The 27,255-nt window shown below is 41.7% G+C and overlaps 1 protein-coding gene across 4 annotated transcripts in view; it reads left to right on the forward strand.

The window, feature by feature from the left end:
- The window catches only part of ESRRG (estrogen related receptor gamma), a 1,192,991-nt gene that overhangs the window by 520,388 nt on the left and 645,348 nt on the right, over positions 1–27,255 (forward strand). For all 4 annotated transcript variants that reach the window (XM_030196026.1, XM_030196025.1, XM_030196029.1 and 1 more), the window contains one exon: positions 11,324–11,401. The gene's annotated coding sequence lies outside the window, so the exon portion shown is untranslated. The remainder of the gene's footprint in view (positions 1–11,323; positions 11,402–27,255) is intronic.

The raw sequence follows: 27,255 nt of genomic DNA on the forward strand, positions 1-27,255 counted from the left end.
CCCTTATCTTCTGGTATCATCCTGGTCTTAGTTTGCTTTGACCTGAGGAGGAGAGTATCAGCTCCAGAAAGCTAGTCAAGTAAGTCCAATAAAAATGTATCATTTTGATTGTTTATTGGCCTTTAAGTATGCCCCCTCAATATGAATTTTGTTGTCTAAGGCCTACTTCCTCTTCAAGCAGAAGTACAGGATTCATTTATTAATAATAGTACTTGTAGCTGACATGCCCCAGTTAGTATCGAACAGAATAAAATATCCCACCAGCACTATCTCTCCATCACTGGAACATTTTGGGTGGATTTAATTTAATGTATTTGAAATATATTTATTTGAAATGCTGAATGTATTTGCCTGCCAAATGCCATTATAGTACAAGAGAAGCTTCCCAGTACAGCAGAGATCTACCGATTTATACCTGACTTAATGTAGTCATGTTTGTTTCTAGCATACTGTATTATAGTTTCTAAATCCAGCTGTAAGTAAAGGCAGAACAAAACGATTAGCAGGTATACTGGTTTTTTTTTGTGGAAAACCATTTGAAAATATTTTATCAAGGCTTTAAATATAAAAACCCTAAAATGCAAGTAGAAAACAAGCAATAAACCAGGAGCTATGCCACTGTAAAGCCCTAACAAGGTGTTGAGCGCAGAAGCCCAAGGGACTGCTGGACTCCTCACTGTGAAGATTAGACAAGAGCACTCACGCAGGACACAGCGGGAATATGAAGGGACATGAAGTAAGCAATCCCGGCAGACATACTGTTGAAATGTCAGTCAGGCACTAAAATCCTCCAGCACCTTTCACAGAGCTAAACATCTCTTTATAACAGAACAAATTGGCCAATCCTCAAATCTTTTTTTTTTTTAAAGTATATATTCCTTTCCCCAGACTTCAATATGATGAGTGCTGAGAAGGAGTGAGGGAGAGAGGCAGGGGAGGGAGGGAGACTGGAGAGACAGCTCAGTTCACTTCAAGTGAAAGCACGGTGACACTCTACAAGGATGAAACACTGATAGTGACAATCCTCACAATCTTACCAGAGCTGTAATCGCGGCAACACCAAAGATCTGAACCGATTTTCAAACTACCATAGCAGTTCTCCACTTCTCCCCCTCTTTTTTAATTCTGCATTTATAAATTCAAAAGTGTCATATAAATGTTCTACCAGAAATAACAATCTCATTATACCAAAAACATGACTGAAAAACACAAAGGGCCAGATTCTATATATGGCACCATAAAAATCAGCTAAAAAAAATGCACCTAGATGTATTCTATAAACCGCGCCTGTTTAGGCACAGTTTATAGAATACTAGTGTAACCAAGCCCGTTTCGTCAAAAATTAAACGTACCCTAGGAAGGCTCTCGTCTAAGCGATTTCTCCTCTCTCCCCTCCCCTCCATGTCCCACGATTCTTCCCTCCCCTCCCATCCCCTCTGTGTCCCGTGATTCTGACCTCCCCTCCATATCCAGCAATTCTCCTCTGCCCTGCCCTCCCTTCCATGTCCCGCGATTCTCCCCTCGCCTCCCATCTCCTCCATGTCCAGTGATTCTCCTCTGCCCTATCCTCCCATCCGTGTCCGATTCTCTCCTCTCCTCCCATCCCATCCATGTCCATCGATTCTGCTCTGCCCTGCCCTCCCCTCAATGTCCCGCGATTCTCTCCTCCCCTCCATGTTCACCGTTCTGTTGCCTTCACTTGCTTGCATTTGTAACATCCTGACGTCAGCTCACCTCCAGCGTTCCCTTCCCTCTCACTGTTCTGCCTTCCTCTGACGTCATTTCGTCTTTATGCGAGGGCGAGACAGTGAGAGTGAAGGGAATGCTGGAGGCTTGCTGACGTCAGGATGTTACGAACCCAGCCAGCCAGCCATAGAACGTTAAGGTACAAATTATTATATTGGATGCCTAGGGTCCTTCCATATGATTAAATCTAGTCATGGGAACTTATTGTCACGTCTGTGGCCGTGACCACCCTCATTCGTACCCTGTTTCAGGGAGTCAGTGGCTGGGCTGGCTTCTGCTTGTCTCTGTGTCTGTCTCTGTCTTAGTTGCTCTCTGGCTCTGTGTGCTGATTGCCTTACTGGACCTCACCTGTGTGGGCTATGCCTCTTCCAAGATGGCTGCCGATTCCTCTATGCCAGTATCCAAGATGGCTCCTGCTATTCCTTCCTGTGGGGCTGACTTCTCTGTGTGTCAAGCCTCTGTTTGGAGGCAAGGAGATTGCTGCGGCTGTGCCTCTGGTGTGGAAGGGCTTTATTAATCACTTGGAGACTGCAGCCCTTGCCTTTGCATCGTATAAGGTCCCTGGTATGCTAGAGTGCTCTGTGCACTGCTACATTGTCCAGTTCTGTGTGATTGCCTAGTGTTTGACTAGTTAGCTTGGGCACAGCCTTGCTTGGTAGCCTGTGTACAGCTTACAGGTCTCCTGAGTTTAGCCTCTGGTTTTCCCCGGTGGGGTTTCCTTGGTTTCTGGAGCTTCAGCCCTAGTCTTATCCTTTGCCAGTTCTCCTTGTTACTGGAGCTCCAGCCCTAGTCTTGCTATTGGTTCTGACCCTTGCCTGTACCTATCTACTGCTCTGCTAACCGCATGCCCAGAGACTCCTGCTTTGAACCTGACCACGCCTGTCTCTGCCTATTGCCTATACTCAGTTATTCTCTGCCAGGCACCTGTCTCTGCTTATTGCCTGTACTCAGATCTTCTCTGCCAGCCACCTGTCTCGGACTTTTGCCAGAACCCAGACATTCCCTGCCTGCCTGTCTCACGTTAGCCTAGGTACCTGGGAGCACTGCTGGATCCTGACTCCGGTTGTTCCTGTTGCTGGTTCCAGTTCTGGTTTTCCTGTAAGCCCTACCAGCTGCTCGAACCTGAGGGCTCAACCCTCGGGGAAAGGCAGCTAAGCGTAGGTGAAGCCTACTCCAATGTGTTCCGGTCCGGTGCATTCCAGTCCCGAGTGTTCCAGTGCAGGACTCCAGTCCGGGGTTCCAGTCCAGCCTTGTCTCTTCGCTGCTCCGAAGGTGATCTTGCCTGCCACTGCCGCTCCTCGGCCGTGGTCCAAGGACTCACGTACCCAGGGTTCCCGGGGAAGAAGCCTGACAGAATGCCAAGGTCCTCGAGAATGCAACAATTATGCCAAGTAAAACTTAGTGCAAATGCCAACGACTAAGGGCTCCTTTTACAAAGCCATGCGAGCAGTTTGAGTGCAGCAAATGCAATGAAGTCCATTCAATTTCAATGGGCTTCATTGCATTTACCGTGCCAGACTTGCTAGCGCAGCTTTATAAAAGTAGCCATAAGTTAGGTGCAGAGCGGGTGTATTCTATAACAGAAAACATAATTTTTAGTAATGGTCACTACCTACCCATTCCACGACCATGGCCATGTCCCCTTTTTTGCAGCACACATTAGAATTTACGTGCATCAGTTTATAATACTCTTAGCAAGTTGCGCGTATAAATTCTAATTAAAGACAATTTGTGTCAATAATTGCCTGTTAATTGGCAATTATCAGCACTGATTGGCTTGTTAAAATAAGCTGTGCGCGCAATACAGAATACGATGTGAATTGTGCATGCAACTCATGTCGCATTATATGGAATCTGGGCGATAATCCATGTCTTAATCAATATTAGTGAGAGAGAAAGAATATTTAATTCATATTAATCTATATGGTCAAAAATAGTCCTCATTTTTTAAAAAAAGGAAAGTTTCCAGTACTATAATAAAATGAAATTGAGATTTGTATAAAATGATCATTATCAAGTTATAAATGTATATATACATCGGATGTATCTGTATATGGGTATAGGCATTCTTCAAGTCAGAAAGCATAGTCAACCATGTTCCTGAATCATTGGGAGTAGAGTGCCTAGGGAAACTATCTTGAACTTTGTTTTGCAAGGTATTGCAGGGTCCTTAGGATCCATGATAGTGACCAGGAAGTAACTGAAATAAAATCCCTTCTCTTTTTCCCATGATGGAAAATTAATGGAAACGCTTTCAAAACAGAGGGAGTTTTTGGAATCCAACGGATTGCAGGCCCCGAGGCAACATGGATTCACTAGAGGCATGTCTTGTCAGACAGATCTGATTAATTTCTTTGACTGGGTGACTAGAGAGTTAGATCAAGGGAGAGTGTAGGATGTGGTGTATTTAGATTTTACACTCAGGAAACAGTGAAGGTGACTTCAAGAAAATGAGTTGATGATGATGTATAGTCTTGAAAGTTTATTAACATCAATACAGACTCTGTATGGTCCCAAAATAAATTCTGTCTGTTGGAATTCATACCTTGTATAGTGCCAAATCAACCTTTACAGCTATCTACTTGGCCTCTTACTGCTACACCTGCCCCCTGTGTAAGAAACACAGGAATCTGCAGCCATAATTTGAATTAGAGCTAGCAGTGTTTGGTAGTCCAATTTTTCTTTGTTTCAAAAAGGTATAGAACAAACATTTTTGTTGGAAGAACCACTTCTGGCTGTGAGGTAAACAACATTAAAAGGGAGAACCATGTTTTACAGATTAAAAATACCGAGGCCTCCATGGTCCCACCAAATTTTTGATTCAGGGCAGGAAGTTGAGTGAGGTAAAGGATACATTTATGTCTGTATGCTTGCTGCATAGGTCCAATCAACGACTGCCAGGCATCCTTGCAGTCAGTCAGGATTCCAAAATATCCATAGTTTATAGTTTATTAGAATTTACTATACTGCTCAACCTAACTTGCAGACCTGAGCGGTTTACAAAACTAATGAATTTGTATGAGATAAATCTGCATTCACAGTTCTTATGATAAGATGTTGTAGAAGCTCAAATACACCTGAGGTATAGTAAATGCCTTGATGGTTCAGGTTCAGTTTAGAAGTAGATGAATCCTTTAGAGCCCTGTACATAAAATTGATGATTTCTCCTTCAGTCTTGTGCATTCCTGGAACACCATCATATGTGGCCAGGTTGCCTTGCTAGAACTCACAAGCTGTAGCCCAGTCTCTCCTTTCTCCTCAGGGATCCAACAGGACAGCAACTTATACCAGCTTGGGTAGCTCAGTATAGGACTATATCATCTGTGGCCTTATACTGCTCAGTCAGTGGTTTGAAAGGGTCTCGCCTTGTAGTAAGTGCTCAGAGGCTGGGGAGATATCAGAAGCCAAAGACAGATATTAGATTTGAATCAAGGTTTTATAGTCAAGGAAGTGTACTATTGAAACCGACTCTCTCCCTCTGATATAATACACACTCATATCTCCCTCTTTCAGGAAGAGGCCAGAAAGTCTGAAAATCAGATATTATTCAGCTTGTCTAATACTGTGGTCAAACTATAAGTTAAATCTTGGCAATGGGAATCTATGCAGGCACGCCAACTGCTAGACTCACAACTGCTCTACACACATTTAGCTCATGCATATTCATGGTGGATATTCAAAAACCAGACTGGCAGTGGACTTCTCAGAATAGCTTTGGAACTGCCCTATGTTAAAACTGTCATCAACTCACATTTTGTGAGAGACGACTTGGATCACAAACTTACATTGTGTTCCCTGGCACACAGTGCCCCCATCCAAATATATATATATAGATATAATGGCACATCAAAGAAAAGAAAACACAGTGCCATCAACACACACACACAAAATAAATGTGGCAAGATTAAGAGGAAAGCATACTTTGTTGAATTGTAAAATGCCTTTAAAGGTCTTCTAATAACAACTGTTATTCAAACCTTCCATAAATAGTATTATGTGGACTATGTGAAAACTACAAGGTCTCTAATCATGTTTGGGGATTACTTGACAGAAGAGAGACTATTCATTCTTATTGGACCTAGGGATTACAGCAAAGAAACATCTAATATTCCATTTTTTAATTTCATGCATTTTTTATTTACCTTTAATGATGCTGTATATATTCATCATCCTGAAATATTAAAACAGTATGAAAAAAGTAATAAATTGGTGGAAAATTTAGGGAATGGGAATGCAACATCACGCAAATCATACACTATCAAGTGCTTGATACACATTTAAAATGACTGTCTACTACAGCAAAGCCAAATTCCTGGCAGATTTCTGAAGCACAAAGTCACTATAAGAAGATCAGTAGAACAGACTGAAATAATAGAATATTCATCCCCCCTAATCCATATGCAGTTCTTTAGAGCTTTTTTTTATTATTATTTTTAACAATGCTTATGAGGTCTAACAATATTCAGGTTTTAAATAAGTTGTCTCCCTCTCGTTCTCTTTCATGTCCTCTCTTATAAAAGGAAAAAACCTCAACAACATTTATATCTATGTATTTATAGGTGTGTGCATGTGTATGTGTGTATATACACACCCACCCACCCACCATAAAACACTGAGCACATTTGCTCACACTTCAAAGGAAACAAGAGTGAATTTAAAGAAGCAATCTTTTAAAACAGATGTGCTTATTCATACTGTACATATACAGTCTCCAACAGTGATATATTTAAGAAAATTTCCTTTAACCAAAGAATGATTTTATTATCTTCAGTGTTCAGCACCATGGGGTCCTTTTACTTAGTTACATTAGGGGCCCTGTTTACTAAGCTGTGATAGAGGAGTGCTAGCATTTTTAAAACATGCTAACCATGTAGATGGTTAGTGCGTGCTAATTTTTAGCACACGCTAAAAACACTAGCATGCCTAAGGGCCCTAGGTCCTATTGCACACCTAAAACAGCAAAAAAAAAAAAAAGCCTAACACGGGACATACTAATTTGTTCTGCATTAGTTTTGGGATGTGAGTGCAGTAACTGCATGCTATATAATTCTTGTATTTCTTTGTGGAGGTATGTCGAGGCAAAGAGTAGGTGTTTTTATGCTAACCAGTTAGCACATCTTCATTACCGTGTGCTAACCGGTTAGCACATAGATAACGTGGGAGCCTTTGCTGCTTACACAATAGGTGGTGGTAAGTGCCCCCATGGCAATTTTAAAAATTAACAGAAACACAAAAAAAGCAAACACCGGGCCTTCAGGATTGAGAAAAATATAAACCTTTTTTTTCTGAAAATGACCCGACACAGGCCGTGTTTCGGCGTGCAAACGCCTGCATCAGGGGTCAAAAAGATCCTATAGGTCTGCTCATGGACATATAAGATAAAATAATCGGGATATGTTTCCCAAAGTATGGTGATAGTCCATTCAAACACCTGAGCATCAACTTTAGATACCTTGAAGCATCTCTCCAGATCATCCCAAGGAAGGGAATGAAGCTTATTCATCAATTTGGTCTCCTTAATAAAGAGGTCTGGTGATCCTTCTATTCTGTTAGCACCAACCAAGATAGTGGAAACGGCAGCCATTTTCTGAAGGCAGCTGAAAGAGGCAGGAATGAGTGGGATTTTGTCCTGCCTTCATTGCCCCCACTGGACCACCAGAGATACAGGTAGGCCTGGGAGGGGGATATCTACACCTGAGGGGGATGTTTGAGGGACAGGAAAGTGCTTACTGGCACGAGTTAGGGGATAGGGAAGGGAAGGAGGCAGGCTGCTTCAGGGGAGAGGGGTAATACAGGGGGCGGTATTGGGGAAGAGCCGGTGGTTACACAGGTGGCAATATTCAGTGCTGGAACCCGCATAGCTGCAACAGCCAAGTTAGGACTGCTTTTGATTTACCCTAAGTTGGCCAGGTTAGCTATGAAGGTCCCAGCACTGAATATTGCCACCTGCAAACAGACAGCTCTTCCCCAATACTTCCCCTTGTACCACTCCCGATGTACCCACATTTTTTGGGGGGTGGTCAGAGCCTGGTTAGGTGCCACTGTTGGACAGCCCCAGGCATTTTAAGCGGGCCAGAGCCTCTCCTGCTCGCTTAAATCGCTTTTAGCATCAACCAAATAGTGTATTAACGACCATGCTATTAACATAAAGATAAAGTCATTACCATATGGCAGACCTCCAAAAAATGCTAGGAATACCCGCATCGGTTAAGGCAGAAGTTTTGCAGTTGCTGTGCACTGATTGTGGCTATTAGTGTGCAAAACCTTAGAGCATTTTAACAGATAATGGCCAAAACTTGGGACATGCACTGTTTCGGTTTGATATCAAATTTTAAGATTAAATGTTATGATTTTAAGTCAATTACTGAAATTTAAAAATTGTGGTTGATTAACAAATTCGTGCAGGTAAGCTAGTTAAAAAAAAAAAACTCTCAATGATTCTCCCCTTTGCTCCTATTTAGCTCCTCACTCTCTTTTCCTTTTTGCCTTATTTTCAGATATTCAGTTGCTATTACTGTTCTATTATATAGTCACAATGTTGTTCCTTTCTGACTTTTAATATATTTTGTTTTATACAGCACTTTATATATTATTGAAAAGGCAGTATATATCAAGTCTAATAAACCATAAGTCAAGAAAATATATTTTTGATATTACTGATAGAAAATTAATAATTTGTCACATACACAAATAAGCATCTGTGATGCTGTCCTGACTGCAATTATTCAAAATGAGGGAGGAAAATTAACAATCATGCGAGTATGTGTGACTGCAGAATAACCCATGGAAAAGAAAACCAAATATTGTTCCTTTGATAAAGCCAGAAAAAGACTTCCCTCATTGCTCAGTTGGTCAATTCACTGCTTTCATGTGCATAAAGCAGCCTCTGTGGTTGAACTGGACCCTCGTCAAATAAAGCCCAGACTTTTACACAGGCATACTGGAAGTTTTCAGTGCAGACAATTGTTATACGTATGTGATGTCTGACTGCTGGCGACAAAATCTTGTGCCTCGATAACCTAGGCTATCAGAGTATTTGTTTTTATACGAGCTGATGTCTTTTGAAGCACTTTAGAGCACTTAAGTAAAACAAACACAATATTTGAACTTTAATATCTAACAGAACAAGCTTTGGGGCAGTATGATTTCACTTATATAATTCTGGAATTTTAATTCATATAACTATGGAGGTGTTCAGGAACTGTGACAATTCAAAGCTTTATAGTAACACGAATGCTGTTGAGAAGACTCACATCCTGTGGAAAAGGTGTACAAGTTATAACTGACCATGAAGCTTATTTTCAAAGCACTTAGACTTACAGTGGAGGAGTAGCCTAGTGGTTAGTGCAGTGGACTTTGATCCTGGTGAACTGGGTTCAATTCCCATTGCAGCTCCTTGTGATTCTGGGCAAGTCACTTAACCCTCCATTACCCCAGGTACAAAATAAGTACCTGTATATAACTTGTAAACCACTTTGATTGTAACCACAAAAAGGCAGTATATCAAGTCTCATTCCCTTTCCAAAGTTATCTAGAGGGACATTTTTGATATGATGTCTTAAAGAATAAGTGCAAAATGTAGAGATTCGTACCATTGGGATGTAGGAGGAGCCAGCATTTTTAGTAGACTGGTCCCCCAGACATCCCAGGAGAGCCATGGGGCACCCTAGAGGGCACTTCTGTGCACTTCATGAAAATGCTCCAGGTTACATCTCACCTTTGCTCCCTTATCTTGTCTCCTGAGCCCTCCAAAATCCACCCAACTATACACTACTATGATAGCCCTTATGGGTGAAGGGGGCATCTCACTTCGAGTTCTGGCTACGCCCCTGGGCTAGAGTCATACCTTTTGTTCTGCATGGAGCAGCAAATATGGCTCTATCCGCCTTACTGAGCAGACAAGATGGACCATGCTAGTCATATCTGCCGTCTGTAACTATGGGGGTCTTTTAAGTAAGTCCAATGTGGGCTTACCACTCACTAAACAGCAAGTACCACCAGGCTACCACAGCAGCGCAGCGGTATTTCTCACTCCCAGCGTGCGCCATTTCCGGCGCTACAAAAATTATTTTTATTTTTGTAGTGCCGGTGTTTACCCAGCGGTAATCAGGCAGTGCCACATATTAGCACGGGAGCCCTTACCACCACCTCAATGGGTGGCAGTAAGTGCCCCCCCCCCCCCGGGAAATGGCCGTGTGGCAAGTGCTTCACTTGCGGCATGGCCATTTCTTTTGTAAAAAAAAGCCTTTTACCTACTGAGGTAAAAGGGGGCCTCAGCGCGCGCATCAAAAACACACACTCACGCCAGCGCAGGCCCCCCTTTGCTGCAGCTTAGTAAAAGGACCCCTGTGCTACTGTGGGGGACAGCGTGGCTACCTAGCTTTATTATGGTTATTAAAATAGTATATTAAAATACTATTGAAAGAATTATCTTGGTACTGGCTTTATGTTTGAATAGTTTTCCTTGTTTATTTGATGTGACTTGCTATAAATCCTCAGATCCAATGACTGGATTTAATATGGTAGAAGAGGTTGGGAATTAGGCTTGACTTTTCATGGGGAGGGTGAATGAAGGGTTACTCTGAATCTAAAAAGAATGAACAGTGCTTTTCTGTTATCAGCAAAACCTATATTTGTATCTAAAAAGATGAAGAATATTCTTGGATAAGAATAACAAGCCTCTCTGGAGCAATCTAAAAGAGATAGACACATTATTAAAGCTAGTTGTGGAAAGCCCTGGCATGATCTGAACTGGCTAAGGTACTGCATGTATGTCATTAAGGAGTATGTTTACTAAGGCGTGTTAGCGTTTTTAACGTGCCTATAAAGTTAAGGCGCGTAAAACACTAATGTGCCAATACATTCCTATAGGCACGTTAGTGTTTAACACGCATTAGCGTTTAATGCGTGTTAGACACTAACACGCCTATAGCTCGCTTTTGTAAACACAGGTGTAAATGTTACCACACTTATAAACACTCCTCCACAGCTTTGGGTTGGGGGTGCAAGGCAGATTATCACTGTGCCTTAAATGATTTGGGTCAGAACATAATGAAAAACACGTTTAATATGTTGGACATTTTTGGAAAATGGGAAAGTAGGATATAAATGTTGGAATGGGCAAACCCTTTGACTAAACATTTGGGAGGGATAATTTTCACTGATGTTAGCTACTTAAAGAATGTTTGTCTGTGATACAGCAGGAAAAAAAAATAAACTATCACCGTTTTCAAGGGGAGGCAAACTGAAGCTATAAAACTCTTTTTGTTATTTCTTGTCATTACCACTGGCAATCCCTTACATTTTTTATTTTTTGCGATTATTATACGATCGTTTAATAATTTATGCTCCTTTTTTTTTGTATGTCATCCACTCTGAACTCGTTGGTTGTAGCAGGCTGTAAGATCCCAATGTAAAATGTAAATGTCCTGGCTGTTGGTCTGAAGATGACTGCTGAGGCTTATCTAGGATTGATATAAACTTTCTCAAATTGTACAAATCTTTTTGGCTCTAGTTGTTGATTTTCATCTGCCACATTCTATTTCTATAATTTCTATTCTGCCATCTTCTTTTGCAGTTGTATTTTGAAGTGCCAGGATCCCTGTTGAAGACTCTTCCTCTTTCTGGGGTGATTCGGGACAATAATCTCGCATGGGTAAGTGTTGATGTTGTACTTCTTCATGTTGGCCTTGAGGATATCAATGAAGTGCTTTTCCTGACCTCCACTGAAATGTGATCTAACTGATCAAGTGCCTTTGCGCCACAATTCTCCCAGTCCCTTTCCTTCCACAAGCAGGCTTAGCTAAAACTATGTGTGGTCTTCCATAGCATGCATATTTTTAACTGGGTTAAAACTAGATGTTCTGTAGGCATGTTTAATTCCTGGAATCAAACAGCATACATACATTTCAATTTTCAAATACATACATTTAGTTATTTAGCACATTTGATATACCGCTCAAGCCTATACATAGGCATAGAGGAGGAGATTCTATATACGGTGCCTAAAAAAATCTGCGCAGAAAATATTTCCACCTAATCATATTTTATAAGTGGCATCTAGATTTAGGCGTGGTATATAGAATACACTTTTGGTTGATATCCCAGCGCCTAAAACTACACACGTCCATTTACACCAACGAAAACATGGTGTAAATCCTGGCGTGTAGATTTAGGCACACGGAGCCATATTCTATATCTACGCGTGTAAATTTTAGAACGCCTATGAAATGCCCATTTCCTCGCTCGTACTCACACCCCTTTTGCCTGCATGCAGTAAACTTTAGGTGCTCTGTATTACAGAATACGCTTAGCGATTTAGAAGCATATATTCTAATTTTGTCAATTAGTGCTTGTTAAGTGCTGTTAACAATGCTGATTGATTAAGTTACGTGTGCTGTTATAGAATCTGTTTGGATTTTGGCATGAAACGTTAGGCACACTATATAGAATCCAGGGGAGAGCAGTTCACACACAGATATTTTTGCACCAGTTTGGCCACCTGCCCAGGCACATGTTACGTGCAAAATATATGGGTACTTCTAGTGTGTGCTGGTGTTTTGAAAACTGGTTGCTCTGCACATATACAAAGTATCTGTACGTATTACAGACTGAGGGCTGTTCCAAATTGCTCCCGGTATTTTCATATTCAGTACCTTGGTTTTCTTGATTTTGTCAGACAGCAATAGCTAATAGTTGAGTTAAACAGGGATGGTGATAAAGGGATCTTTGCTACATTCCTCACCAAAAGCAAATACATTTTATAGGATGTTGTGTCCCAGAAGTGTGGGAGCTTTGTAGAGCATGCTGACCTTACTGGAAAACCAATCCAATTCACCATTCGGAAAACGTAATCACACTATCTGAACAAAAGTCTATAAGGGATCCAGTGAAACAGCACAACAGGTTTCTCTAGTGCTTTGACTTTATACAGGAAATTATGAAATACTTTTCTATAGTTAGAAGAATAACATCTTTATAGAAACTGCTTATATGTGACTTATTCTTACCTAATCTTTGTCAGACCTCACAATCCTCTTTTATTAATTAGACAGTCCTATAGTTTAGAGTATATAATAGGTCTTGCTCAGAATTGTAATCATTGCTCCTTCGAACTTGCTATCTGCTGTACCTTGGGAGATGCATTCCTGAAAAATCTTTGTAAGTGCAGAAGACAATTTACTATTAAATGTTTGATAAATGCTACAGAGAACCTGTCCAGCTCTGATGGCTTTAAGGTGTTAGAGACTGAATAGCTAATTGGATTTCCGTGCCTGCAGTTTTAGAATAAAATATCTTTCTCTATTTCAGTGATAAAAGAGGACAATGTATTTTTCTAATAAATGATTGATTATTATTGCTACCGCATTTCCCTGGGTTTATCAATTGTTGTAGCCATTATTTTTAGGAAGTAGGACAAAATAGTCCATACTTTATATCTTTGGGGCTGTGTTAGGTGAGGAACAAGATATGTATTTATTTAGTTAGTTTAAATGATTTGATATACCACTAACCACAAAAGTTATTGCAGCTAAGAGGTGTACAAGTATCTTAATAATCAATAAGTGTGAATAGCAGGAAAAAGTAGAAGGAAGAGATATAAAGAGGTAGGACATGTGTTTCCCAGAGAGAGAGAAGGGGGTGGGGATGGGGGAATTAACTGTGGGAACCAAATGTTTGTTGGAAAAGCCAGGTCTATCAGTTTTTTTTTCAGTTTCTCAAATTGTATTGAAAATATAAACATCATACAGCATATAAGCCAATAATAATACAGATACAGAAAGTATAATACAGAACTCCCCAATCCCATGCCCCCCCTAACCCCAGGCTGTCACTTGGGGGCCCTTTTACTAAGCAGCGGTAAAAGGTGGCCTATGGTAGTGTAGGCACGTGCATTGGGTGTGTGCCGGGCCAGTTTTTGCCACATCTACAAAAAAAAAGGCTTTTTAAAAAATGGGACGGGAAAAGTGCCTGTGGTAAAAATGAAACCAGCACACGCCCAAAAACCGGCCTGAGCCCTTTATTCCACCCATTGATCTAGTGGTAAAGGCTCATGCACTACATGCACGGTGACTGGTCGACACACGCCACGTGCCGATTACCACCGGAACTGGCACACGCAGGAAGAAATAAATAAATAATTCATCCACTCGTTTTGGGTACTCGCCAAATCTGAAATTACCACCAAGAGGGTGCGCTGGCCTGGCGGTAGTCTCATTTGGGTGCTCGCTGCACATCATGCATAGAGCCCTATCGCACCTTAGTAAAAGGACCCCTTGGTATGAAAAACAAAACTATGTCCTCCCTTCTCCACCTCTCAGGTTACAATAGAGGCAAAGAGAAGGGGAAACCAATAAATCAGCAATATTTTCCGTCTCTGAACTATATCTGTCAAAAGTATCCTTTACCATCTCTCTATCCATGATATACGTCCCAGACTTTATGAAAAGATTGAATATGTCCATTCTTTAATGCAGTCAACTTTGTCATGAGACAAATAAAATCTAGCTTCTTTAATACTTGATATGTGGTTGGCATGTGATTTTGTTTCCAGTATGTCACTATCAAAAGTTTGCTTGCTGTAAAAAAAATGGCAAGCCAGTTTTTGTATACCCGGTTTGATGCCAACAGGTTTAACATGGAGCAAGCAATGCCATTCCTGCCGGGGATAATACACTGTGGTGATCGTGGCAATAAGATCTACCACTGATTGCCCAAAGTCTTGAATCTTTGGGTATTGCCACTAGATATGATAATAGTATCCGATCATACCACAGTGCCATGGATTTAAGGAAGTTAAGCTGGAATTCAGAGTAAAAATTAAATTCAGCCAAAATCGATTACAACTGTGGCAAGGACTGGCAAACCTGAGATAGTGTTATCAGAATGTCATCCACAAATGCAAGAGCTTTAACTGTAAGACATGGCAGTTGTACACCCGCCACTCCTTGATCAATGTGAATGTTACACAATAGGGGTTCAAATATAATAGAAAGAGCAAAGGAGAGAGTGGGCTCTCTTGATGGGTAACTTGCTGAATTGTAGAAACAGGGATGTGAGCACCATTCACTAACAACTTAGCACTGTTTTTTTTATAAAGGGAATGAATCGCCTTTCCCAACTAACCATCCAGGCCCACATATCTAAGCACTTCAAATAAATAAAACCATTTAACCCAATCGAATGCTTTTTCTGCATCCAAGCTGACCACTAAAATAGGAGTGTGTGTGGCTCTGCTCTGTGTAATAGCTATTAATGCCTTCCTCACATTCAGCACAGCGTGGCAGCCCCTCATGAAGCCCATTCAGTGGTTCCCCACTAGTGTTGGCATTTGAGGGGCCAATCTATCAGCCAGAATCTGCCACAGGATTTTTATATCAACATTTAACAAAGAAATGGGCTGCTAGGATCTTGGGTGATCTGAGGCTTACCCTGGTTAGGGATCAAACAGATAAGAGCCTCTTTGGCATGAGGAGGGAGCATACCCTGGGAGACTACAGCTTTGTAGTAGAGAGTCAAAGGTGCACATATTTGTGAAGACAGTAGTCGATAGTACTCATTAGAGAAGCAGTTTGGACCTGGGGCAGTCCCTCGCAAAAGTGATTTAATGACCTTTTGTACCTTTAAAACACGTGCAGAGAGCTGAGGAAGGCCTGAATCCTCCAAATAGTCTTGCACCTAAGGCCCCAACTCCTCCTCCGTGGTTGTGTACAGAGTAGAAAGAAAATCAAAGAATATCCTTGCCACCTCTTCCAATTTATGAACACTGGTTCCTGAAGTGTACACTAGGGTAGGGATAAAGGTGGAAGATTTTGCCATTGTAGTGAGTTGGGCCAAAAGACTACCTGCCTTATTCCCAAAACAATGAAATTGATGCTGACGTTAGAAAAACTGCTTCTTTGCATGCTAATAGAGAAGTGAATTAGAGCCGCTAGGGAGGCCATCATGGCTTCTCTCCTTTCCCGAGAAGGGTGTGATATATAAACCCTCTTGTTTACTCTATATTTGCACTTTAGGTTTAAAATACCTTGTGACAACCTTTTGACTCTTGCACACAAAAAAGCAATGATGTCTCCCCGCAAGACTGCTATAGATGCTTCCCAGAACAACACTGGGGAATCCCTGTGAGAGGAGTTAAAGTCCACATATTGTTCCCATTTCTGGGAACTATTGTGAGCACTCCCTCATACAAGGGACCTACAGTCACAACTCACATCATCACCAGACATCCTTGTATAAATCCCACTTTCTCTTATTTGACCACAACATACACATGCCTGAACCCAAAGAATAACAGATACCACAGCACTCTCACAGCAACCCTTATCATTCTCCCACATTTACTCCAATGGGCTTTTCACCATGAGAAGAAGAGGCTAGTGGAGTATCAGGGACCTCATGATACCAGACACTGAAGCCCTGCCATGGAAAGGATAGTATGGAGGGGGACATCAGTGTATTGCAACCCCCTCTCTAGTCCAACCTCAACGTTCACACTCCATGGCTCAAGTTGTAACAGGCTCCACAACACTCTCCAAGCAGCCCAATATCATTCCCCCACTTTAACTTGGACTGACAGTTCTCCACAGAGAAAAAGTGATTCACTAGCAAACCTAGGGCACTATCCCTCCAATGTAGCAGTTACTATGACATCTCATCAGCCCAAGCAGGTTATCATCAGCATAATATACCACCCTCTCTGAACCAGACACAACTTTCACTCTCCTAAACCTGGGATGCCACAAACACTCAAACACAGGTCCCTCCATGAGAAGAGGAAAAACGCGGGTTGTCAGAAGGCCCATGAGGCTGTCATCCCAAATCACTAGTCATCCCATCACCACATCCATGGGGATAAAGTTCAAGTTGTTGTCAGTGTGTTGAGCCACTCCTGAGCCTTCTCATGAGAAAGAAAGGAACACCATTGTCCTTCATGTGGAATTCTGAGAGTTGCAGGATATTGCAGCAAGAACCGCATGCTTTTGCCCACGAGTGCTGTGCACACACCAGCAAATTCCCTGCGTCTCATTGACAATGATGCAGAGTAGTCTTGAAATATGCACATGGGCTGCCTTCAAAAATCACCGTTGTTTTATTAGATTTGTAAGAGCGAAGAACTTAGACTTTTTGGGTGTAGCAGTGGAATTTTGCTACTACCACACAGGGGCTCCTAGCATCTGGTTGGTTCAGCCCTACCCGATGTGCCCTCTCCAGTTGAATCTGTGCCCCCCCCCCCCCCCCCACCCCCGGCTGGAGAAAATGTGCCATCAGCCAGATTTCCAAGGTTTGAAACAGTCAGCCAGGGATTCAGGAAACCTCACAAACTAAAGATTGTCCTGGCGAGCTCTGTTTTCAAGATCATCAGTTTTCGCTTGTTGAGCCTCCACCAATGCCTCTAAGCGGGCCAGATTGGTTGTATGGGCTTAAACCCAGCGTCTCATTAACTCAGGTGATCTGATCAATACCAGCAATCAGTTGTGTGAACCAGTAAGCCAATGCCAAGACCACCATTGCTGTGAGTTCAGTTACAAGCGCTGGAGCGGAACCCAATTATGGGGGGGCGACAGTGGTGCTGCCATCTTGTGCTCCGTCCCATGGTTCCGAGTCTTTTCTGTTTGTGGCGGTTTAGTGACAGGTGGTTGGGATGCGCGGGTAACATAACCATTCATGAGACAGAGGAGGTGCTTATCCATGGTTTATACCAAATTTGAAGCTTTTTTGGGGAGCTTTAAAATACATTTAGAGGGTGGCCCTAGAGCAGCTCCTCGCTAACATGTCCTGCTCTGCTCACCGCATCACGTGATCACTCATGTAGGAACAGTTTTATCACAAATATATAAAATGTATATCCAATAGGAACAGGTGACTGCCTGAAAAACAGTTTTTTTTCTCCCCATTCCCATAACCCTTCCACCAGAATAAAGCCATCATGGCTGTGCCACATAGGCTAGCATAGGAAGGAATTGAAGTGGTCCATCATGTAGCTCGAGGAAGCAAGTAACAATAGAAACAAAAACTCCAAGAGCTCCTCTGTTTTGAAGCCAACATCGATGCGGCAATATGCCAATTAATACCAGCAAATAGTGAGCCAAGTAGAGTAGGATCCCCCACAGGCAACATATATCCCTCAGGTTGGGCTCTTTAAAGGCATCTTACTTGCTGAGTGTTGTCTGATCAATTGACTTTTTCTGCTTTGCATCCGCTTCCACTTAGGACGTGCCTTGACCAGATGATCAGAGCCTAGTGGGGTTGCGGTGAGGTTGCTGTTTAGTAGTCGGCTCACTCTCCAAGACTTCCAGTGCCTTTTCCCTGGTTTGCCTAAAAAAAAAAAGGCAAGCGTGAAAAGGTGTTTGTATTTATATTTACCATTCTGCTCTTGCAGTCGCTGTGTGATAGGTTTGAGTTCACAATAGCGCTTCAAAGTAGCGGCTGCCAAGTCTTGCTAGATCTTTAAAGTATAGGTATCCAAAACCACTCACTCCATGCCCCACACCTCGGATAAGATCACTTCCTTAATTTTAAATTCAGCAAAGCATGCTATAATGTCTCTGGTTATATTCACCCGCGGTCTGCCCGGTGCTCTATGTACCCACTCCATTTTTATGAATGAGGGATCAAGCGGCTGAGAATTATCTGATAATAAGGAGCTTACCAATTTATGCACAGTTTCCTCAGAAATATTATATTCTGGAGTTTCTGGGAGGCTGCAGAAGTGAAGATTACAGTGTCTGCTGCGATTCTCTAAGAGATGCTTCAACAGACGTGGAGACTGGCAGCTTAGTCTCCAGCTCCAAAATGACGTCTGCGTATTCATCAAGGCATCCCTCCAGGTCCTCCATGTGATGTCCCAAGTTCAGAAATCTTCCCCTTTAAATCAGCCACCAAGGTTGTGAACTCTGTATGGAAAGCTGTAATATTAGATTTACTTTCTATGCTCAATAGAGGACTGAGGAGAGAGCTCTTCATCAGCAACGAGCTGCGTTGGGGTCTGCGAGTCAGGCCCTGATGTTGCCATCTTGCCCACTCCTGCGGGCAGGGACTCAGGTTCTCTGTAAGCGAAATCCTGTAGATTTGGACATTCCACTGTTGTCATACTTTGCCCGATCATGCTGGGACTGCTAGCACTCACAATGCAGAGAGAAAATCGCAGAGAAGGGGCTCACAGAGAGACATAAGCTAAATGATATCCTCAGGACATGCGGAGCACAGAGCTCAAGCAGCCATCTTGGACACTGACGTCACTTCCTCCCTGATGGCGCCATCTTGCCCACTCCTGCGGGCAGGGACTCAGGTTCTCTGTAAGCGAAATCCTGTAGATTTGGACATTCCACTGTTGTCATACTTTGCCCGATCATGCTGGGACTGCTAGCACTCACAATGCAGAGAGAAAATCGCAGAGAAGGGGCTCACAGAGAGACATAAGCTAAATGATATCCTCAGGACATGCGGAGCACAGAGCTCAAGCAGCCATCTTGGACACTGAAGTCACTTCCTCCCAGTGGCATAGCCAGACTGCCAATTTTGGGTGGGCCTGAACCCAAAGTGGGTGGGCACAAAATTTTCTCTCTACCCCCCTCCTCCAGCAAAATTTAGTCACACTAATCAGATGCATTTGTCACACAGGGTAAAGTGCTGCTTTTCAGTGCATCAGATTCCAGACAATTTATTTAATAGCCTAACACCCTTTTCAATGAGCTTTCAGAGGCCAAACCTTCCTGCCTAAGGTCAGTATAATGCTGTTACGGTATCCTCTCCTGACCTAAGGAAGGAAGTATTGGTCTCTGAAACTTTATTTTAATTTAGGATAAAGTAATATGGTACCTTTGTTAATAAATTTATTTTCTTTACCTTTGTTGTATTTTATTTATTTATTTATTTATTGCATTTGTATCCCACATTTTCCCACCTTTTTGCGGGTTCAGTGTGGCTTACAATATGATATAAACGATGGAAATACAATTTGTTACAACTTGGTTATGGATTATATTGTGTAGAGTTAAGCGAGACAGTTGAAGTAGCGTTAAGGAATATAACAATGGAACACAGACATTGAAACATTGGAAGGGGACAATGGGAGGCTTAAAGGGCAATATTTGTTGGATTATTTGTAGTAAATAATTAGCAGATTTTAGTACACACAGCTTCAGCTTTAGAAATGTTAATTTCTTTCTTCATCTCTCTCTCATACACCCCTGAATAATTCACTGCTGAGTCACTTTAAAGTTGAAGTAACAAAACATCTGTTTACTCACAGTTTGCAGTTAGATTATAATCAGACAGGCTTATATATACATATTACTATACATTTGTATTATCAGCTCCTTCCATGTGCTTAGATGGTAATGGATGCTCACACCACCATAGATCCTCTCAGGTTAGGAGAGATCATGAGCTCCATGTGCTCCATGTGCTGCATCTGCTGCATCTAACCCCCACAGGAAGTTACATAGCTGTGTGACCTCTCTAAGTAATTCACATCAGAGGTCACAGAGTAATCACAGAGAAATAATAGGTGACAGGCAATGCATGTAAAATACAATTACATTCCAACAAACCCCTTCTCATGCATAACTGTCATGCAATTATTTATTCATACAAAGTCCAAGCTTTATACGCAGATTCACAAAATGTTCTCTGGGTAACGGTTTGGTCATGATGTCAGCTGTCATATCACTTGTGTGACAATAGTGTAGACTGATGACCCCTTCTTTCGCCAACTCTCGCACGTTGTGGTATTTCGTTGCGATGTGCTTGGTGCGTGACTGAACCTTGTCATTCTGTGACAGTCGGATGCAGCTCTGATTATCTTCCATTATCTGGATTGGTCTCTTTTCAGCTATTCCAAAATCCAGCAAAAGTTTTTCAATCCACATCAGTTCTCTGCACGCTTCCGATACGGCCACGTATTCAGCTTCTGTAGAAGACAAACTCACAATACTTTGTTTATGACTGGCCCATGAAATTTGTACATTTCCATACATAAACACATATCCACTTGTGGATTTATAATCAGAATGATCCCCTGCCCAATCTGAATCACAGTAACATATTAGTTTTGGATTACTATTGGCTGAAATCTTTAATTTACAATCAATGGTACCCTTTAAATACCTTACCATCCTTTTAACTGCAGTCCAATCTGATTTGGTAGGTGAGCTGACCCTTCTGCTCAAAATTCCTACTGCATTTGCTATATCAGCCCTGTATGTGGTAGCTAGATATAAAAGCTTACCTATGGCTGATCTATATTGGATGTTATCTGGTAAAGGTTCTCTTACTGTTTCATCCTTCAGAAAATCAGTGATCATGGGAGTGCTTACAACTTGGGCATCTTTCATACCTAAACTTTCAATAAGCTCATTTATTTTCTGCTTCTGGCTTAGAAGATAAGAACCATCATTTTGTTTCTCAATTTCTATACCAAGATAGTATGACACATTACCCAGTTCTTTTATCTCAACATTGTGGTTTAAACATTTTACAATGTCCTTGTACTCTTGCTCACTTTTGCTTGCAATGAGCAGATCATCAACAAAAGCTAAAATGTATGCATATTGTCCATTTGTGCACCTAGTGTACAAGCATTTATCTGCTTCACCTTGCTTAAATCCTAAATTTGTCAATATTTCATGCAATTTATCATTCCAACATTTTGCACTTTGCTTTAATCCATAAAGACCTTTGTTTAATTTACACACTAGCTGTCTTTGTTTTGTATTTATGAAACCTGTTGGCTGTTCCATGTACAAGTCTTCAGTTATATCTCCGTGAAGAAATGCTGTTTTCACATCAATGTGGTTGACTTGCATGCCTTTTGAGACTGCAATGCTCAGAAGTGTTCTTATTGTCGTGTGTTTCACTACAGGTGCGAACACTTCATCAAAATCTTCTCCATAATTTTGAAGATATCCCTTTGCCACTAATCTGGCTTTATACCTTTCCACTTTTCCTTGTGCATTCCTTTTTAACTTGAATACCCATTTGCATCCTATAGCTTTCTTGCCAGGAGGTAATTTTGTAAGAATCCAAGTATTATTTTTATCCAATGCATCAATTTCTTCTTGTGCAGCTTTATGCCATTCAGCAGCTTCTTCTGCTGGCATTTTCTCAATCTCATCCCATGTTAAGGGCTCTTGAGCTTCTGCTGACTTTGTTAGGTAAGACAGTCTTGGGGGTGGAACACCTTTGTTTTCCCTGGATGAGCGTCTGACAACAGGTTGGTCTGACCTTTCCGCATCCTCTAAATCTGAGAGTCCTTCTCCAATTGATTCCCCTTCTCCAACTGTACTGTCTTCTTCAATGATCCTTTCTGTGTCTGCTTCCTCTGCCTGTTCCTCGTTAGATACAGGTGAGTTGCTTTCAGACATCTGCCTTGGTATGGCATTTATACACACTGGCATGTCTATTATGGTTCTAGTTTCATATTCTGGATGATAAGGCTCATCTGGGATAATCCAGCCTTTATCAACCCTTTTGTTTTCATCAAAATATGTAACATGTCTTATGCCAACAATGCCAGTTTTCAGATTCAAAATTCTATATCCTTTGTGTCCTGGAGCATAGCCAACTAAAATGCCCCTTTCTGTTATGGAATCCAGCTTATGCCTTCTTTGCTTTGGTACATGAGCATATGCTGTACTTCCAAATGTTCTTATGTGTGACAGGTTTGGCTTCCTACCATGCCATGTCTCATGTGGTGTGCGCTCAGCGCCTTTAGTTGGCATTCTGTTTTGTAGGTACACTGCTGTGAGAATTGCTTCCCCCCATAGTCTTTTAGGGAGATTGCTATCTGACAGCATACACCTGGTCATTTCCACAAGTGACCTAAATTTTCTCTCTGCAACAGAATTTTGCTCTGGTGTATAAGCTACTGTTGTGATATGCTGAATGCCTTCTTGTTCTAGAAATGTGCGCATGCTTTGTGAAGTGAACTCACCACCATTGTCGGTCTGAAGAACCTTTGGTTTTCTTTCAAATTTATTGCTCACCATGGCTACGTATTTCTTCAGCATGTCTGTGACTTGACTTTTCTCTTTCAGCAAATAGGCCACACAATATCTAGAGAAATCATCCAAGAATATTAGCACAAATCTGTTATTTCCCAATGATGGGATATTAAACGGTCCACATAAGTCACTGTGTATTAAGTCCAGCACCTTATTACTCCTATTTCCTGTGTATGCAGGAAATGAGGGTCTCACACCTTTTTGAGTAACACAGTCTATGCATTTCTCCATTTTACCAGCATCTGCACTTATCTGAATGCCGGTGGCTAGTTGCCCACTGTGAAGATCCTGGATCACCTTAAAATCACGATGTCCCAGGCGGCGGTGCCAGATTTCCAGACTACATTTACCATCATTCTTCCTTACTTGCGCCAGATGTGAGGCTTCACCTGAAATGCTCAGTTTATAAACATCATTATGCATAAAAGCTTCAGCATACACTTCATCATTTTTAGAGATTGTGCACTTACTGTTTTCAAAATGAATCACAAATCCCTTCTTATCTAATGTAGATACACTAAGCATATTGCAAACTGCTTGGGGAATATACAAGACATCACTTACAGGAATTTCTTTAACTTCATTAGACACTTTGCATTTTAAGAATCCAATACCTTTTGCTTGGATCTTAGCAGTCCCTGCGTTTGCAGTTTTAAGAATACCTTCCTCTGGACACATTTCCTGAAAGAAATCCTTACAATTGGTTAAATGGCATGTGCTCCCTGAATCCAAAATCCAAGTACTTTCATTTGAATTATTATTTACCATAGTCAAAGATTTTTCTGCCATTAGAAAGCCCTTGTGTTTATCTTTGTCCTTCATACATTTCCTGGTTTGAAAATTCTTTAGTTCCATTGGCTTAGGTGAGCTAGAGGGAGTGTTTTGTGTTTCCTTACACCATTTAGATACATGTCCCTCCTTTCCACATGAGTAGCAAATCAGCTTGCCCTTGGGTGGAGTTTTCCCATAGCTCCGCCTTCCTCTGTTCTTTGCCAAGAAATTTGTTTCATTTCTCTCTGACTGACTTTGAGAACACATCTCCTCAGAATCATTTATTATGCATTCCTGCCTTAGTTTTGATGTTGCCTGTTCAAAAGATTGCCCTTCAATGGCCTCATTTACAGACCTAAAAACATCAAACTTCTTTGATAGTGAGGTAAAAAGAAATGCTCTTTTCAATGCATCACACATGGGAATTCCAGAAAGTTCTAGCTTTTGAAATGAAGACATAAGATGCATAATGTGATCATTACATTTACTTTTATCCCTTAATTTGGTTTCATTCAACTCTGCTAACCAAATTGGTTGCTGCTTTGCATATGTAGTTGCATACATAGTTCTCAGTTTATATAAAATGTCCTTTGGTGTATCTTTTCCCTCCACTAATATGGCTTGTTTCTCTGAGAGAGCTTCCAAAAGCATGCACTTCACATAATAGTTTGCATTGTCCCATTCAGCCATATTTTCAGCTGTTCTGTCTTGGTCTAAGCATATATCTAATCTTTTTGCTCGAAGGAAACATATGAATCTTAATTCCCACTGCTGATAATTAAACTCAGTTAATCTAGGCACCTTGAGAGAATAGAACAATGGTGAATTTCTTCCCTCAGCCATTTTCTTAGCCTTCTGTCTGCTGTGTGGGGGGAGAGAGAGACAGACTGAATCTTTCCTTTAAAACTTAAGAGAAAAATGTGGCCTTTTTTTCTGCCTGGTAATATTTCTCCTCTTTTTCAATTCCTGAGCCCTGGGCCCATAACCCTTTTGTTGGATTATTTGTAGTAAATAATTAGCAGATTTTAGTACACACAGCTTCAGCTTTAGAAATGTTAATTTCTTTCTTCATCTCTCTCTCATACACCCCTGAATAATTCACTGCTGAGTCACTTTAAAGTTGAAGTAACAAAACATCTGTTTACTCACAGTTTGCAGTTAGATTATAATCAGACAGGCTTATATATACATATTACTATACATTTGTATTATCAGCTCCTTCCATGTGCTTAGATGGTAATGGATGCTCACACCACCATAGATCCTCTCAGGTTAGGAGAGATCATGAGCTCCATGTGCTCCATGTGCTGCATCTGCTGCATCTAACCCCCACAGGAAGTTACATAGCTGTGTGACCTCTCTAAGTAATTCACATCAGAGGTCACAGAGTAATCACAGAGAAATAATAGGTGACAGGCAATGCATGTAAAATACAATTACATTCCAACAATATTAAGGCATGAAGACATATGGTATACTTATTTCTCTGAGTGGAGGTATGAGTGATGTGAGATTACGGGGATAAGATTGTAGAATTGGATGTATGATGCATTCGTGAACAGTGAGTAAGGACTTTATGTGTTTTGGCTCTTTCCGTATATTTTTTCAAAATATATTTTCCGTATATTTTTTCAAAAAGTATGGCCATTTACTTTTTCTTATTGTGTTGCTCCCAGCAGGGGTGTAGCCAGACACCCAAATTTGGGTGGGCCTGGGCCCAAGATGGGTGGGCAGAAGAACTCCGCCTTGTCCCACAAGTGATTTGGTCTCTCCCTCTCTTGCCTGCATCCATATGGTCTCTCAAACATCCACCCTTCCATGAATACCTTTTAAATAGCAGATTTTCACCAACAGTGAGCAGCAACTAATACACACTGCTCATGCTGGCCCCACAGCCTTTCCTCTGATGCAACTTCCTGTTTCCGCATAGGCGGGAATACATCAGAGGGAAGGCCTTGTGGCCGGTGCGAACAGTATGTATCAGTCAGTGCTTGCTGCAGGCAAAGATCTGCTATTTAAAAGGTATGCAGGAGGGACAGTTGGGAGTTTTCAGCTGGTGGGGCTTGAGAATCCCTGCCAGCCACATTATAGATGTGCTGCTACTGGGTGGGCCTGAAACCAAAGTAGATGGGCCTGGGCCCACCGAAGCCCACCCTTGGCTACGCCACTGGCTCCCAGTCTCTAGATTCTGCTTTCCTTTGTTTTCGCTTAACTCTTCTGCCACGGTTTCCTGGCCATTTCTCATTTTTCTCTCCTTTTTCTTTGCTTTCTTCAATATTTTTCTGCCTCTCTCTCTCTCTCTCTGTTCAGATATTCCGTGAATTAGAAAAGAAAGATGGAAGTCCAAAAGACAGCCGGCCTGGTTGAAAAGTGACGTGAAGGAAGCTATTAGGGCTAAAAGAAACACCTTCAGAAAATGGAAGAAGGAACCGTGTGAAAATAACAAGAAGCAGCATAAGGAGTGTCAAAGCAAATGCAAGGCGCAGATAAAGAAGGCCAAGAGGGATTACGAAAAAAGATAGCATTAGAGGCAAAAAAACATAGTAAAATTTTTTTTTTCGGTATATTAAAAGCAGGAAGCCGGCAAAAGAATTGGTTGGGCCGCTGGATGACCGAGGGGTAAAAGGGGCGATCAAGGAAGACAAAGACGTAGCGGAGAGACTGAATGAATTCTTTGCTTCGGTCTTCACCGAGGAAGATTTGGGTGGGATACCGGTGTAGGAAATGGTATTTCAAGCGGACGAGTCGGAGAAACTTACTGACTTCACGGTAAACCTGGAGGACATAATGGGGCAGTTCAGCAAACTGAAGAGTAGCAAATTTCCTGGACCGGATGGTATTCATCCTAGAGTACTGATAGAACTGAAAAATGAGCTTGCGGAGCTACTGCTAGTGATATGCAACTTATCCTTAAAATCGAGCGTGGTACCGGAAGATTGGAGGGTGGCCAATGTAACGCCGATTTTTTAAAAAGGCTCCAGGGGAGATCCGGGAAATTATAGACCGGTGAGTCTGACGTCAGTGCCGGGAAAAATGGTAGAGGCTATTATTAAAAACAAAATTACAGAGCACATCCGAGGACATGGATTACTGAGACCAAGTCAGCACGGCTTTTGTGTGGGGAAATCTTGCCTGACCAATTTACTTCAATTCTTTGAAGGAGTAAACAAACATGTGGACAAAGGGGAACTGGTTGATATTGTGTATCTGGATTTTCAAAAGGCGTTTGACAAGGTACCTCATGAAAGGCTACAGAGGAAATTGGAGGGTCATGGGATAGGAGGAAATGTCCTATTGTGGATTGAAAACTGGTTGAAGGATAGGAAACAGAGAGTGGGGTTAAATGGGCAGTATTCACAATGGAGAAGGGTAGTTAGTGGGGTTCCTCAGGGGTCTGTGCTAGGACCGCTGCTTTTTAATATATTTATAAATGATTTAGAGATGGGAGTAACTAGCGAGGTAATTAAATTTGCTGATGACACAAAGTTATTCAAAGTTGTTAAATCGCGACAAGATTGTGAAAAATTACAAGAGGATCTTACGAGACTGGGAGACTGGGCGGCTAAATGGCAGATGACGTTTAATGTGAGCAAGTGCAAGGTGATGCATGTGGGAAAAAGAACCCGAATCATAGCTACGTCATGCAAGGTTCCACGTTAGGAGTTACGGACCAAGAAAGGGATCTGGGTGTCGTTGTCAATAATACGCTGAAACCTTCTGCTCAGTGTGCTGC

This window comes from Microcaecilia unicolor, chromosome 3 (genome assembly GCF_901765095.1).
Source record: "Microcaecilia unicolor chromosome 3, aMicUni1.1, whole genome shotgun sequence".
NCBI lineage: Eukaryota > Metazoa > Chordata > Amphibia > Gymnophiona > Siphonopidae > Microcaecilia > Microcaecilia unicolor.